The sequence below is a fragment of the Pseudophryne corroboree genome, chromosome 4 (genome assembly GCF_028390025.1).
Source record: "Pseudophryne corroboree isolate aPseCor3 chromosome 4, aPseCor3.hap2, whole genome shotgun sequence".
NCBI lineage: Eukaryota > Metazoa > Chordata > Amphibia > Anura > Myobatrachidae > Pseudophryne > Pseudophryne corroboree.
The window spans coordinates 172050687-172066821 of NC_086447.1; the positions used below are offsets into that span (position 1 = coordinate 172050687).

At 40.4% G+C, this 16135-nt stretch overlaps 4 pseudogenes; 2 read left to right on the plus strand and 2 right to left on the minus strand.

Annotated features, from left to right (window-relative positions):
* Positions 1–7576: 7576 nt before the first annotated feature.
* On the minus strand, positions 7577–7696 carry LOC134912212 (5S ribosomal RNA; annotated as a pseudogene).
* Positions 7697–7929: 233 nt separating this feature from the next.
* On the minus strand, positions 7930–8049 carry LOC134912414 (5S ribosomal RNA; annotated as a pseudogene).
* Positions 8050–12930: 4881 nt separating this feature from the next.
* On the plus strand, positions 12931–13050 carry LOC134912747 (5S ribosomal RNA; annotated as a pseudogene).
* Positions 13051–13282: 232 nt separating this feature from the next.
* On the plus strand, positions 13283–13402 carry LOC134913741 (5S ribosomal RNA; annotated as a pseudogene).
* The last annotated feature ends 2733 nt before the right edge of the window (positions 13403–16135 follow it).

Below are 16135 nucleotides of genomic sequence, written 5' to 3' on the forward strand. Positions count from 1 at the left end.
AGGATTCACATAGCTTATCCTTTCCCGGTTGAAGACAGGAAAAAATGGAAGTCACCCCCTGTGTTAGACAGTGCACTTTCCAGGTTGACAAAGAAGGTAATTCTCCCTGCTCCTGGCACGGTTTCTCTTAAAGGGCCGGCAGACCGCAAAATGGAAACGACATTGAAATCCATTTATGTTACCAATGGTACACTGCTCAGGCCCACTATTGCCTGCACATGGGTGAGTCGTGCTATTGAAAAATGGTCAGAAAGCGTGTCATCAGAAATTGACACAATTGATAAAGATGAGATACTCCTTAAGTTAGGGAATATCAAGGACGGATGGTATTCATGTGACCGCCGGTCAGCTGACCGACAGTCACATGACCTCCTCCGTGAGCCCGACGGCTCACTATCCCGATGGTCGGCATGCCGACCAACAGGGACTATTTCCACTCGTGGGTGTCCACGACACCCATAGAGTGGGAATAGAACCCATGGCGACCGCAGGTCGCGACCGAGCCCGCAGCGTGGCGAGCGCAGCGAGCCCGCAAGGGGCTTGCTGCACTCGCCCCTCCCCGCCGGGATCCCGGCGTCGGTATGCTGCCGGGATCCCGGCGTCGGTAAGGTGACCGGCGGTCAGGAGACCACCGGTCACCAGTACTACACCCATCAAGGACGCTGCCGCCTACATGCTGGAAGCAATGAAGGATATTGGACTCTTGGGTTCACAAGCCGCTACCATGGCAGTATCGGCTAGGTGGGCGTTAGGGATTCGCCAGTGGATCACGGATGCAGATTCCAAAAGAAACATGGAGGCTCTCCCATATAAAGGTGAGGCCTTATTTGGCAATGGCCTGGATGCGTTAGTCTCGGCGGCTACCGCATGTAAGTCAACATTTTTAGAAAAAGACAGATTGATTGTAGCCCTGCGCTTTCTAGCTGCTGCTTGTTCCTAGGTAATAGAGGTTACACCCAGAGACCTCTCAAACTACAGAATTTGCACACAGAAAGAAACCAGGAACTAGCGATGCATAGTACACACAAAAGAAACAGGATAGTTCTTCATGCGATTGCTGCTTTATCTCTCACTGGAGTCACACTTACAGATTGTTTCTACCACGCATGTCCATAAAGGTATCTTTTTATACGATGTGTTAACACCACACAAATAGAAAATGGTACACACTTACAGGATATTTCTACCTCGCGTGTCCATAAAGATATCTTTCGCTGCACATGAATTTTCAAAAGTGTAGAAAATCCCCAAAAACTTCACACAATATGCAGATATGGATATAACTTACATTGACTTTCTGTCCCGCATGCCCATAAAGGTATCTTTATCTTTTCCTTTTGTGTTAGACTCTGGTGAGTATTCCCAAAAAGGATCCAACAGGATAATTTCCATCAACAGGAATGTTTAATACATAAAGATAAAAATAATAAAAATTACAAAAAAACACAAACAGAAAGTCAAAAGGGATATCTGGATCTCGGCAGCTGATGGAAGACTCGCTCACCCACCTAACGGCTGCAGACAGGATGGTGAGCAGGAACAGAGTCCGAATTGCCGATACCAGGATCCCACACTAAAAGCAAGAGACGGCTTCAACGCGTTTCTGGGAGTTCACTCCCCTTTGTCAAGAAGTGCCGTCCTCTTCACATTTCCGGATATTTATACCGTCTTTAATTATACAGCTGACAATCATTAAAAAGTTTCTTTTCAACATCTCATATCACAAATGTCATATAACAACATACATAAAACATAATAAATTCTCACTTAATATTATATAAAAGATATAGTCAAGAAAATATAATGAAGCAAAACATACATATAATGAGGTAAAAGGGTGAATTACAACGGGCATTCACTCTGTCCATTCATATCCGATGATTACCCAAATTGCAAAAAGGCTGTGAGCCTCATGCAGCAAACCTGCTGTCTAAATAAAATACTGTCCTTAAATAGAATATTATACGTTAATAGAATGGGATACATAATATGAAAGATTTTAACAAACTTCTCTGACCTAAACTATAATAAAACAAAAGATGTATATTTATTAAGAAGCTCCAATCACGTGATTGGCAGAGATTCTAAAGTCCTAATAAGACGGGTACACATATCCCGTAATGTTACTACAAATGGACAGAATGCTGCCCGCTCATATTCACACATTTAACACAAACATCCTATACAGTACCAAATAATAAAACCGAAGGGATTTACTGATACCCTACAGACCCAAAGTAGAAAGTATAATTCTAAAACTCTGATCACGTGATCGGAGTGGACGGAGTGAATAGAAACTATGAATGGGGAACAAACCCAAATTATACCCGGCTTCTACAGCTACAGCATATACCTTTGACTAAGGATACCCACCAGAATCTACAAAGACGAAGGGATTTATTCCCACATAAAATCTTATAAGGGAAACATGTTTATTTGAATAATTTAGAGGGTAGTTAAAATAGCGAATAAGGCAAGTGAAAAAGATTTCATAGTGCCAAGTAAATACCTTTGATTTCAATACATTATACACTGTGGGATCCATTACAAACAGAGAAAAGATGTTTAAATAAGTCCTTGAATCATAAAGGTTTAAAGGATCCTATAGTCTGTCAGTCCTTTTAAATCCATATATGGAACCATATTCGATGATCATATTTCTTCACCCTTTTTGCCGGGAATTCTCATACAATGGGGAAAAGGGAGGACAAAACAACACCATAACAGGTATATTAGTGTATGACATACTAAATAAACCATTTCGTTTCAAACTCCATATTAAAACCATTAGGTGTTAATGTTCTAAGTTCAAAGATGGTTTTCATCTCTAGTTTTGCTAAATTCACCTCTATATTATTCATCCTCCAATTTCCCTTACAGATTTTTATCCCACAAAAGCTTTTCAACCCCTTTATATCACAATTATGTTTATCCCTGAAGTGAAGAGATATACTGTGTCCTTCAAGGCCTTTTTTTATGTTTCTACAGTGTTCCCCCATACGCTCCTTAAGCATTCTTCTCGTTCTCCCTACGTACTGGGTGCCACATTTGCACTCCAATAAGTAGATAAAGTTTTTGCTGCAGCATGTGATAAAATCTTTAATTGGTAATAATTTTTGTGTTTGATTGGATTTATAATGGGTGAGCTTACTCACTTCAGATTTACAATTTTTACACATGTTGTAGCTACCACACCGGTAAAAACCCTTGGACACTATACGGGTTTGTCTCTTTTCTACTTCCAAAGAACTTCTTACTACATATTTTTTAAATTGTCTGCCCTTCTGTATATAAATTTCGGGGTGTCAGTAATTTGGGCTTTCAATAATGGGTACCTGGTAAGTATACTCCAATGCTTTCGTATGATACCTTCAAATTGTTTGTGTTGTGATGAGTATTTACTAATAAAACTAACACCTTTAGAGTCATTAACCTTATCATCCTTCCTTATTTTTTTTTATGATATCTGCCTGTGATAGTGTCCTATTTTCTACCTTTGCTTTTTGTACTAAGGCCAAATTATAGCCTTTATCTATAAAATCCACCTCCATTGATCTAGAACCCATATCAAAGGATTCATCTGTTGTGCAATTCCGTCTTAGTCGTCTAAATTGACTATTGGGTATGCTTCTTATCCAATTGGAGGGGTGATTACTACTTTGACTTATGTATGCGTTGCTATCCGGGGGTTTCTTATAATTGGTAGTAATTAACCACCACCCTCAGGATAAATGGTAAGATCTAAAAAATTTACCTTTTCCTTACTAATCTCAAAGGTCAGTTCGATGTTCTTATTATTCTCATTAAGATGGGTACAGAAAGAGTCCAAATCCGACCTACTGCCACTCCATACAAAAATAATATTGTCTATGTAACGAGCCCAGAGCACCAGGCTGGCACCCCACTGGTGGCCTGTCCATACTGACTGGTCCTCCCAATGGGACATAAATAAATTAGCATAACTGGGTGCCAGCCTGGTGCCCATAGCTGTACCTGACGTTTGGAGAAAAAAGTCCCCCTCGTACCAGAAAAAAATATTTTCTAAAATTAGAGATATTCCATCAATAATAAAGTTATTTTCCTGTACATTTTCATTATTTTGTCTTAGATGGTAATTGACAGCTTCCAAACCCAAGTGGTGTTGAATGATAGTGTATAACGACTTAACATCGGCTGTAATAAGAAAAAACTGTGGGCTCCATTCTACTTCCAATAATCTCTGTATAGTAGCTCCTGTATCCTTAAGATATGATTTTATCTTAAATACAAATGGTTGTAGTTTACTATCTATGAGAGCTGACAAATTAGATAGAATGGAATTTCCACCTGCCGCAATAGGGCGTCCGGGGGGACTAGTTATGCTCTTGTGCAATTTAGGGAGAACATAAATAACCGGAATGGAGGGGTTATCCAACCTTATAAACTCTACCTCAGTATCTGAAATGGTTCTGTCGGACAAATATAAGTTAAGAAATACCTCCAACTTTTTTGATATGGAACTAGAGGGATTACCCCTCAATTTCCTATATGTATCTTTGCAGGATAGTTGTTTATTTCTGCATGGTAATCGTCCCTATTTAGAACCAGTAACCCCCCCCCCCCCCCCGCCCCCTCCCTTATCTGCTGGCTTTATAACAATGGAATTATTGCTTCTAAGGGAACTTATGGCCTTTATTTGTGCCTGGTTTAGATTCCCTTTAGGATGTTTGAACGTAGCTAATTCTAGGTCTTCCTTAACAAGTTTTTCAAAATTGGCCACGAAACAACCCTTTTAATGCTTAGGGTAAAAAGTGGATTTCTTTTTAAATACCTTAACGCTCCCCACTTATAAATCCTTGTTTCCATCTTTTTCAGAAAAAAAACCTTTTCAATGCCAATTTGCGCACAAATCTTTGCAGGTCTACATATACCTCAAACTCATTTAATTTACTCGATGGAGAAAACTTGAGTCCTTTTTTAAGGACTTCCGTTTCCTCTTTAGTTAATATATAATCGCTTAGATTATATATTTTGGTTCTACCATGATTCTCTATGGCCGGGACAGTGGTTTCTTTTACACTCTTATTACCCTCAGTTAACCTTATTCCTTTTTTCTTCTGTTTGTGTTTTTTTTAGTAATTTTTATTATTTTTATCTTTATGTATTAAACATTCCTGTTGGTGGAAATTATCCTGTTGGATCCTTTTTGGGAATACTCACCAGAGTCTAACACAAAAGGAAAAGATAAAGATACCTTTATGGGCATCTTTTGTTTTATTACAGTTTAGGTCAGAGAAGTTTGTTAAAATCTTTCATATTATGTATCCCATTCTATTACCGTATAATATTCTATTTAAGGACGGTATTTTATTTAGACAGCGGGTTTGCTGCATGAGGCTTACAGCCTTTTTGCAATTTGGGTAATCATCGGATATGAATGGACAGAGTAAATGCCCGTTGTAATTCACCCTTTTACCTCATTATATGTATGTTTTGCTTCATTATATTTTCTTGACTATATCTTTTATATAATATTAAAAGTGAGAATTTATTATGTTTTATGTATGTTGTTATATGACATTTGTGATATGAGATGTTGTAAAGAAACTTTTTAATGATTGTCAGCTGTATAATTAAAGACGGTATAAATATCCGGAAATGTGAAGAGGACAGCACTTCTTGACAAAGGGGAGTGAACTCCCGGAAACGCGTTGAAGCCGTCTCTTGCTTTTAGTGTGGGATCCTGGTATCGGCGATTCGGACTCTGTTCCTGGTCACCATCCTGTCTGCAGCCGTTCGGTGGGTGAACGAGTCTTCCATCAGCTGCCAAGATCCAGATATCCCTTTTGACTTTCTGTTTGTGTTTTTTTGTAATTTTTATTATTTTTATCTTTATGTATTAAACATTCCTGTTGGTGGAAATTATCCTGTTGGATCCTTTTTGGGAATACTCACCAGAGTCTAACACAAAAGGAAAAGATAAAGATACCTTTATGGGCATGCGGGACAGAAAGTCAATGTAAGTTATATCCATATCTGCATATTGTGTGAAGTTTTTTGGGATTTTCTACACTTTTGAAAATTCATGTGCAGCGAAAGATACCTTTGTGGACACGCGAGGTAGAAATATCCTGTAAGTGTGTACCATTTTCTATTTGTGTGGGGTTAATACATCGTATGAAAAGATACCTTTATGGACATGCATGGTAGAAACAATCTGTAAGTGTGACTCCAGTGAGAGATAAAGCAGCAATCTCATGAATTACGAAGAACTATCCTGTTTCTTTTGTGTGTACTATGCAGCGCTAGTTCCTGGTTTCTTTCTGTGTGCAAGTCAACATTTTTGCCCTCTGCGCCTGCACCGGCAAAAAAGACCTATCAACCGCAAATGCAGTCCTTTCGGCCCAATAAATACAAAAAGGCGAGAGGTTCCCCCTTCTTTGCAGGTAGGGGAAGGGGAAATAAGCCCACACCGGCTCCAGGTTCCCAAGAGCAGAAGTCTACCCCTAATTCTGCCAAATCGCCAGCATGACGCTGGAACTCCCTTGCGGGAGACTGCTCGGGTGGGGGCACGTCTCAGACTCTTCAGCCAGGATTGGATTCTGTCAGGCCTGGATCCCTGGGTGTTGCAAATAGTATCCCAGGGATACAAGCTAGAGTTTCAAGACATTCCCCCGTGCCGATTTTTCAAATCGACCTTGCCAGCTTCTCCGCCAGAAAACGAAGCAGTAACCGCGGCAATCCCAAAATTATGTCAAGACCAGGTTATAGTCCTGGTACCGTTTGTTACAACAAGGGTGGGAGTTTTATTCAAGCCTCTTTGTTGTTCCAAAGCCGGACGGCTCGGTCAGACCGATCCTAAATCTAAAAGATCTGAATTTCTTCCTGAGAAGGTCCAAGTTCAAGATGGAATCACTTCAGGCGGTGATTGCCAGTCTGGAGGAGGGGGACTACTTAGTGTCGGTGGACATAAAAGATGCTTACCTGCATGTTCCCATTTATGAAAAAAAGTGTTTTGGGAACCGCACAAGTCCTCAATCTGATAAATATTAGCCTCTGAAAAACTGAATTATCCCTGAAATGCTTCTAGATATAGCAACTAGGGGTATATGGATAATCAATCCTAGTCCCAAATAATTGTTGCTTTCAGTTGTGCTCCCAAGAGTCAATTTTAAGCAGTCGAGAAAAAACCAAAACAAAGAAGTGTTGGAAAGTAGACTCTTTTTTGGGAGCACTCTAATTCAGAGGGTGGCAATGTAATTTATTAATACTGATAAAACCATTTTTATTAGGTTACACATGGATTAAAATTTAAGGAGTATCTACGTGAAAAATTAGAAGCTTTGCGAAAATATAGAACAGATTACAAATAGTACGTGATATACATATCACAATGTATCCGTTGCCGGAGATTAATGGCTGTGGTAACAGAGTTCATTAATCATTACACATTCAGACTCATGTAATGTATGACCATCATTTGTTCAGCAGATATCCATTGTGGATTACAATAAATGCAGAGAGTTAAATCATAGGTCATATGAGAGTCGGGTACCCAGTAGTATATATATAGGTAACACTGTATAGGGGAGTCAATTTCTTGCAGTACCAGGGTGTTCAGAGGTGGTCTCCCATCCTAGTACTAACCCGGCCTTTCACTGCTTAGCTTCCAAGGTCGGAAGAGCTTGGGCATCTCCAGTGATGTATGACCGCAAATATTGTACTCACCCTCTTGGATCACCTGAATGTGTGCAGCCACCTGGTTTAGTCACCCTTTGACATGGCAGTCACAATTAAGATATAAACATGGGTGACAGCCTGTTTTGTAGAAAAAAAAGGGGTTACACAGCATCCACAATTAGGGCTTGCCTTTCACTGATACTAACCAATTTTTTTGGAGTTCCAAATACCCAATATTTTGGGTGCGGATGACACTATAGGGGAATCAATTTGTTGCAGTACCTGGGTGTTCAAAGGTGGTCACCCATCCTCTTACTAGCCCGGCCTTTCACTGCTTAGCTTCCAAGGTCAGAAGAGATTGGGCATCTCCAGTGAGGTATGACCGCAAATATTGTACTCACCCTCCTGAGTCATCCAGGTTTATAAATTGTGATTGGCAAAGATAGAGATTTTTATATACATATGGTACAATGGTCGAAAAATTAAATGAGATATTGTGTAGCCACCTGGCTTAATCACCCTGTAACATATCAACCACAGATAACAATATACACATGAGTGAAGGCCTATTATGTGGGTAAAATTCCTGAACACCACACAATGTCCACAATTAGGACTTGCCTTTCACTCCTAGAAACACCCAAAGGACACCAGAACGGCCAGACCAATATCAGTCACTATATAAGTGCAGGATATAATTATGCTGCACAGCAATAAGTTTTCAAAATAATCAATTATAGTACACCCTTATGCACTAAACCAGACAATAGCTGTAAGGTGCCTGATGCCTAGAACCTCTAATGAGTACCTGCGTGATTATAGGAAAGCAGGCTGGAACTAGGTGCTTGTAAATAATTTACACAATTGTTGATTTACTTGAGCCTAATGAGTTCTAAGTTCTGAGCATTTGCTGAAATTAGCCATTATTGAAAAAATAAGTTTCAGAAGAGAAACACAGTCAGTGATACCTGTAGAATTGATATCAGCTTGCTATTGATGTTTATAGCAAGTATAGATAATCCCCAATTTTATCTTGATGGAGGTATAAAGTCCTTGTGGTATTGCTGGTTGGGACAGTTTATCCTGTATTGCTCTTTAACATAATATAGGAGTGACAATGTGGCTGGAGAATAGAATATCACTTGTAATGGCTGCTAATAGCTCAAAGAAGGAAGGAAGAAAAAAGGAGAAAAGAGAAGAATGAAGAGAGGAAAAAATTGTGCTGACAAGATTAAGATTATATCAAACGGATTATATCAAGGAAGCAAGGCGACAACTGGAAACCACTAATTGTTATAAACGAATTCTACTTAATCCACTTCAGAACTACAAAATAATTTATGACAACATTATTAATCAAGCACAAGGAACAATTACCAAACAGGAGTATGATTATCTATCAATCCAGAATCCCAAAATTCCCACGTTCTATATGTTGCCTAAAATTCATAAAAATATCTATAACCCACCAGGGAGACCCATTGTGTCGGGTATAGGGGGTTTAACAGAAAGAGACAGTATTTTCCTTGATCTGCACCTCCGGCAATTTGTCTTAGATCTCCCCTCATACGTCCAGGACACGACTGACATATTAAGGAAAGTACATGATCTAAAACTAGAGGATAACCAATATTTGGTATCTCTTGATGTTGAGGCACTATATACCTCTATAAGTCACCAAGATGGGGTAAGAGCTGTAGAACATTTTCTACACAACGAAGGAAGAAAAGATTTTCATCTCTTTCTCATTAAGCTACTTCACTTTGTGCTACACTGTAATTTCTTTGCGTTTAACGATCAATTTTACCTCCAAACAAGAGGCACGGCTATGGGGGCAGCCTGTGCACCTACATATGCCAACATATTTCTTGGATGGTGGGAGAGGGAAGTCGTCTTCAAGGATACCAATGACATCTTTACAACTCATGTTATCATGTGGAATCGTTACATAGACGATATCCTTATGATCTGGGAAGGCGATTTACCGCTATTGCACCAATTTATCGAACATCTCAATAACAATAATTTCAATATCCATCTCACGCATACTATAAGTCAATCGGAACTACCCTTTCTAGATCTATTGATCTATAAAAACCGAGAAGGAATGATTGCAACAAATCTATACCGAAAGAGTACAGCAACAAACACACTGTTACACCAGACGAGTTCTCATTTCCCTCCTACTATAGAGAATATACCAAAAGGTGAATTTCTCCGTCTCCGCAGAAATTGCTCAGATGATAAAGAATTTAAAGTGCAAAGTATGGATTTGACTAACAGACTGTGTGAGAGAGGATATAGTAAAACTTCAATCAAAAAAGCCATAAAAACAGTTAAATCCATAAAAAGAGAGGATATTATCTTCAAAAAAGATCCCAAAGACAAAAGCACCGATAAAACTATTCGCTTTGTTGGGAATTTCTGTCAAGAATGGAGAAAGGTCCAAGAGGCAATACAAAAACATTGGCATATTTTACACGCAGACCCGATCCTGTCTAAAAATCTGGGCCCCAAAGTCGCCATGAGTTGGCGCAGATCAAAAAATCTGAGGGACAGATTCGTACGGAGTCATTTTCAAAAATGTCCTACTAAACAACCTGTAGTTACAGGCACATATCCCTGCGGAAGATGCAAAGTATGCAAACACATTGATCCTACAAAGGAAATAGAGGATAAATATGGGGAAATAATACAGATTGTGGACTACATGAACTGTTTAACCGAAGGGGTCATCTACTGCCTTAGATGCAGCTGCAATCAAAAGTATATAGGCATGACAACGCGCCCTTTTAAACAGCGTATTCTAGAGCACATAGGATCTATCCGTAATGCCGCTTCAGATAAAGCCAAGATGAAACAACTGACATCTGTCGCACGTCATTTCTATACGTATCATGAAAGTAGGTGGGAAGAATTAAAAGTCTTTGGCTTGGAAAGGATAAGACTTGGGATTCGAGGGGGCAACCTCACTGAAAGTCTGCTTAGAAAAGAGAGTGAGTGGATTTTCAAGCTTGGATCCATACATCCAGCAGGGATGAATGAAAATATAAATTATGGAGTATTTCTGAACTGAAGCCTACTATCATCTACGGCAATCAGCATCGTATTGATCATGGACCATCATCATATATACAAGTTTACTGCATTCGCACTATTCTAAACACATCATTTGCACATCCCATTGCATTACCAGCCCATATTATTTTTGCACCACAATGTTCACGTAACATGCACAATTCTCACTTTCCATCACAAGAGTTTTACCATGGGCTCTTCATGCAATTGTTTTTACAAAAATTTTTTGTCTTGCCCTCATATTGTTTTAACACATATACACTTTTATTTTATTTTATTTTACAACACTATAGCCACAAATATTTCACCTTTCCTTGTGCACCCATGCACTAAAGACACCCCCTCTTTTTTCATACCACTCCTATTCCTAGATAATCCTCATCTTCACAATTATCTTTATACTCCCATATCTCAATTTATTTTATAATTCATTTTATATAACTTAGCTTATATTATATTTTGTCTATTATAATTCACAATTTTTTTAAAAAAAATTTAAAAATAATTTTTATAATTTAATATACTTTATTCTAATACACCTCATCCCAAATTTTTCCTCCTCTCAACTTTTATGCACTACACATACGTATTTTTAACAGTATATCCCAACAAATTTATAAAATACAACTTTATCACTATTTTATTCTTTTTACTTCCATTGATAATTAAAAGCGTTTAGTGTCTAATAAATTATACACATATATTGGTTTCATTTTAATAATTCATGTATTCAATTATATACTGCACTGCAAGCCATTAATTATAATGGCTTTTAACTATTCCTATTAATTAATTCAACTGACACACAAATAAGAAATATATTATTAACCATGATCTCAGGATACAGCCTTTATTAATTCACCTCCTGCGAACCATACTCTGGAAATCATATACATTATACATCTTTAAATGCCGTCCTATAACAAACTATTAGAAACATCCAGGATCCTCAACCATGCAATTAAATGATCCAATGTGGGTTGACCCAGGTGAAACGATTATTAGGTCCAATTAATCATTAGTACTCTTGTTTAAAAACTGCAACTCTCAGCTAACACATCACGTCCTGTGATCAAGCATTCAATGCGAAACGTACGTCAGGAGGAAGTATTGCGATCACGTGATGCGCACACGTGACCGCACTAGCCGGAATCCCGAGGACGGTCACCAGGCAACGGCCGCATAGCTCCGTCTTCTGAACGGGGAGACCTCGACCACACGCCGCTGCAGCCCCTGGAGCCTCTGGAGCACGGGCACGGCAACAGGCGGGTCCCACAGTGACAGCATTAAGACCGGAGCTGGTATCGTATACCCCGCACTCCGTTTTTTGCGAACTGCACATAAATTAATCAGCTTGTCAGCACAATTTTTTCCTCTCTTCATTCTTCTCTTTTCTCCTTTTTTCTTCCTTCCTTCTTTGAGCTATTAGCAGCCATTACAAGTGATATTCTATTCTCCAGCCACATTGTCACTCCTATATTATGTTAAAGAGCAATACAGGATAAACTGTCCCAACCAGCAATACCACAAGGACTTTATACCTCCATCAAGATAAAATTGGGGATTATCTATACTTGCTACAAACATCAATAGCAAGCTGATATCAATTCTACAGGTATCATTGACTGTGTTTCTCTTCTGAAACTTATTTTTTCAATAATAGCTAATTTCAGCAAATGCTCAGAACTTAGAACTCATTAGGCTCAAGTAAATCAACAATTGTGCAAATTATTTACAAGCACCTAGTTCCAGCCTGTTTTCCTATAATCACGCAGGTACTCATTAGAGGTTCTAGGCATCAGGCACCTTACAGCTATTGTCTGGTTTAGTGCATAAGGGTGTACTATAATTGATTATTTTGAAAACTTATTGCTGCGCAGCATAATTATATCCTGCACTTATATAGTGACTGATATTGGTCTGGCCGTTCTGGTGTCCTTTGGGTGTTTCTAGGAGTGAAAGGCAAGTCCTAATTGTGGACATTGTGTGGTGTTCAGGAATTTTACCCACATAATAGGCCTTCACTCATGTGTATATTGTTATCTGTGGTTGATATGTTACAGGGTGATTAAGCCAGGTAGCTACACAATATCTCATTTAATTTTTCGACCATTGTACCATATGTATATAAAAATCTCTATCTTTGCCAATCACAATTTATAAACCTGGATGACTCAGGAGGGTGAGTACAATATTTGCGGTCATACCTCACTGGAGATGCCCAATCTCTTCTGACCTTGGAAGCTAAGCAGAGAAAGGCCGGGCTAGTAAGAGGATGGGTGACCACCTTTGAACACCCAGGTACTGCAACAAATTGATTCCCCTATAGTGTCATCCGCACCCAAAATATTGGGTATTTGGAACTCCAAAAAAATTGGTTAGTATCAGTGAAAGGCAAGCCCTAATTGTGGATGCTGTGTAACCCCTTTTTTTCTACAAAACAGGCTGTCACCCATGTTTATATCTTAATTGTGACTGCCATGTCAAAGGGTGACTAAACCAGGTGGCTGCACACATTCAGGTGATCCAAGAGGGTGAGTACAATATTTGCGGTCATACATCACTGGAGATGCCCAATCTCTTCCGACCTTGGAAGCTAAGCAGTGAAAGGCCGGGTTAGTACTAGGATGGGAGACCACCTCTGAACACCCTGGTACTGCAAGAAATTGACTCCCCTATACAGTGTTACCTATATATATACTACTGGGTACCCGACTCTCATATGACCTATGATTTAACTCTCTGCATTTATTGTAATCCACAATGGATATCTGCTGAACAAATGATGGTCATACATTACATGAGTCTGAATGTGTAATGATTAATGAACTCTGTTACCACAGCCATTAATCTCTGGCAACTGATACATTGTGATATGTATATCACGTACTATTTGTAATCTGTTCTATATTTTCGCAAAGCTTCTAATTTTTCACGTAGATACTCCTTAAATTTTAATCCATGTGTAACCTAATAAAAATGGTTTTATCAGTATTAATAAATTACATTGCCACCCTCTGAATTAGAGTGCTCCCAAAAAAGAGTCTACTTTCCAACACTTCTTTGTTTTGTTTTTTTCTCGAATGTTCCCATTTATCCTCTTCACCAGGCTTATTTGAGATCCGCGATTCAGTATTGCCATTACCAATTCCAGACGTTACCTTTCGGTCTCTCCACGGCGCCGAGGGTGTTTCACCAAGGTGATGGCGGAGATGATGGTCCTCCTTCGTCAGAAAGGAGTCATTATAATCCCTTATCTGGATGACCTCCTGATAAAGGCGAGATCCAGGGAGCAGTTATTACAAAACATATCCCTCTCCCTGTCAATACTCCAACAACACGGGTGGATCATAAATTACCCAAAGTCACAGTTGGAACCAACGACAAGGTTGTCTTTCCTCGGGATGATTCTGGACACAGAAGTTCAGAGAGTATTTCTTCCGCTAGAAAAGGCTCTGGAAATCCAGAAAATGGTAAAACAGATATTGAAACCATCAAGTGTGTCGATCCATCAGTGTATTCGGTTGTTGGGGAAGATGGTGGCGGCCTACGAGGCCATACAGTTTGGCAGGTTCCATGCCATAGTATTCCAGTGGGACCTGTTGGACAAGTGGTCGGGGTCACACCTACACATGCACAGAAAGATAATCCTGTCGTCAAAAAACAGGATTTCGCTCCTGTGGTGGTTGCACAGCTCTCACCTGCTAGAGAGATGCAGGTTCGGGATTCAGGACTGGGTCCTAGTAACCACGGATGCAAGTCTCCGAGGCTGGGGAGCAGTCTCTCAGGGAGAAAACTTCCAGGGACGTTGGTCACAACAGGAAGCCTGCCTTCACATAAACGTTCTGGAGCTAAGAGCCATTTACAACGGCCTTCAACAAGCGGCACATCTTCTTCAAGACTGTCCCGTGCAGATCCAGGTGGAAAATGTAACAGCAGTCACATACATAAACAGGCAGGGCGGAACGAAAAGCAGAGCGGCAATGGCAGAGGCGACACAAATCCTCCGCTGGGCAGAAAAACATCTACAAGCTCTGTCGGCAATATTCATTCCGGGAGTAGACAATTGGGAAGCAGACTTCCTCAGCAGACACGATCTCCATCCAGGAGAGTGGGGCCTCCACCAAGAAGTCTTCGCAGAGTCTTTGGGGAGTTCCTCAAATAGACATGATGGCGTCTCGTCTCAACAAGAAGCTTCAGAGATACTGTTCCAGGTCGAGAGACCCTCAAGCAGTAGCAGTGGATGCACTGATGACCCAGTGGGTGTTTCCGTCAGTGTATGTTTTCCGTCCACTTCCGCTGATCCCAAAAGTACTCAGGATCATAAGAAAGACAAGGGTTCGAGCAATCTTCATTGCCCCAGACTGGCCAAGGAGGGCTTGGTATCCAGATCTTCAGGAGTTGCTCATAGAAGATCCTCAGTCTCTTCCTCCTCGAGAGGACCTACTACAGCAGGGGCCGTGTGTGTATCAAGACTTACCGCAGCTACGTTTGATGGCATGGCTGTTGAGCGTCGGATCCTAGCCCGAAAGGGTATTCCCAAGGAAGTCAGGCCCACTCTTATTCAGGCCAGGAAAGGAGTAACGTCTAAACATTACCACCGTATTTGGAGAAAATATGTGTCTTGGTGTGAATCCAAGAAGGCTCCTATGGAAGAGTTTCACTTAGGACGTTTTCTCCATTTTTTGCAGGATGGTGCGGAGACGGGCCTAAGATTTGGATCAAGCAAGGTCCAGATTTCGGCCTTGTCAGTGTTCTTCCAAAAACAATTGGCCTCTCTTCCAGAGGTTCAGACCTTCATGAAGGGGTTCTGCACATCCAGCCTCCATTCGTGCCTCCAGTGACACCATGGGACCTTAATGTGGTGTTGCAGTTCCTTCAATCGGATTGGTTTGAGCCTCTATAAAAGATGGAGTTGAAGTTTCTCACTTGGAAAGTGGTGATGCTTTTGGCATTGGCATCCGCAAGGCGGGTGTCTGAATTGGGGGCCTTGTCCCACAAGAGCCCTTACCTGATTTTCCATGAAGATAGGGCAGAGTTGCGAACTCACCAACATTTTCTTCCAAAGGTGGTTTCTGCTTTTCACATAAACCAACCTATTGTGGTGCCCGTAGTTACTGACACATTCACTGATTCAAAGTCTCTAGATGTGGTTAGAGCTTTGAAAATCTGTGTTGCTAGAACAGCTCGTATACGGAAAACAGAGGCTCTGTTTGTCCTGTATGATCACAACAAGATTGGGTGTACTGCTTCCAAGCAGACTATTGCACGTTGGATTAGGAATACGATTCAGCAAGCTCATCCTACAGCTGGATTGCCGTTACAGACGTCTGTAAAGGCCCACTCCACTAGGAAGGTGGGCTCATCCTGGGCGGCTGCCCAGGGGGGTCTCGGCATT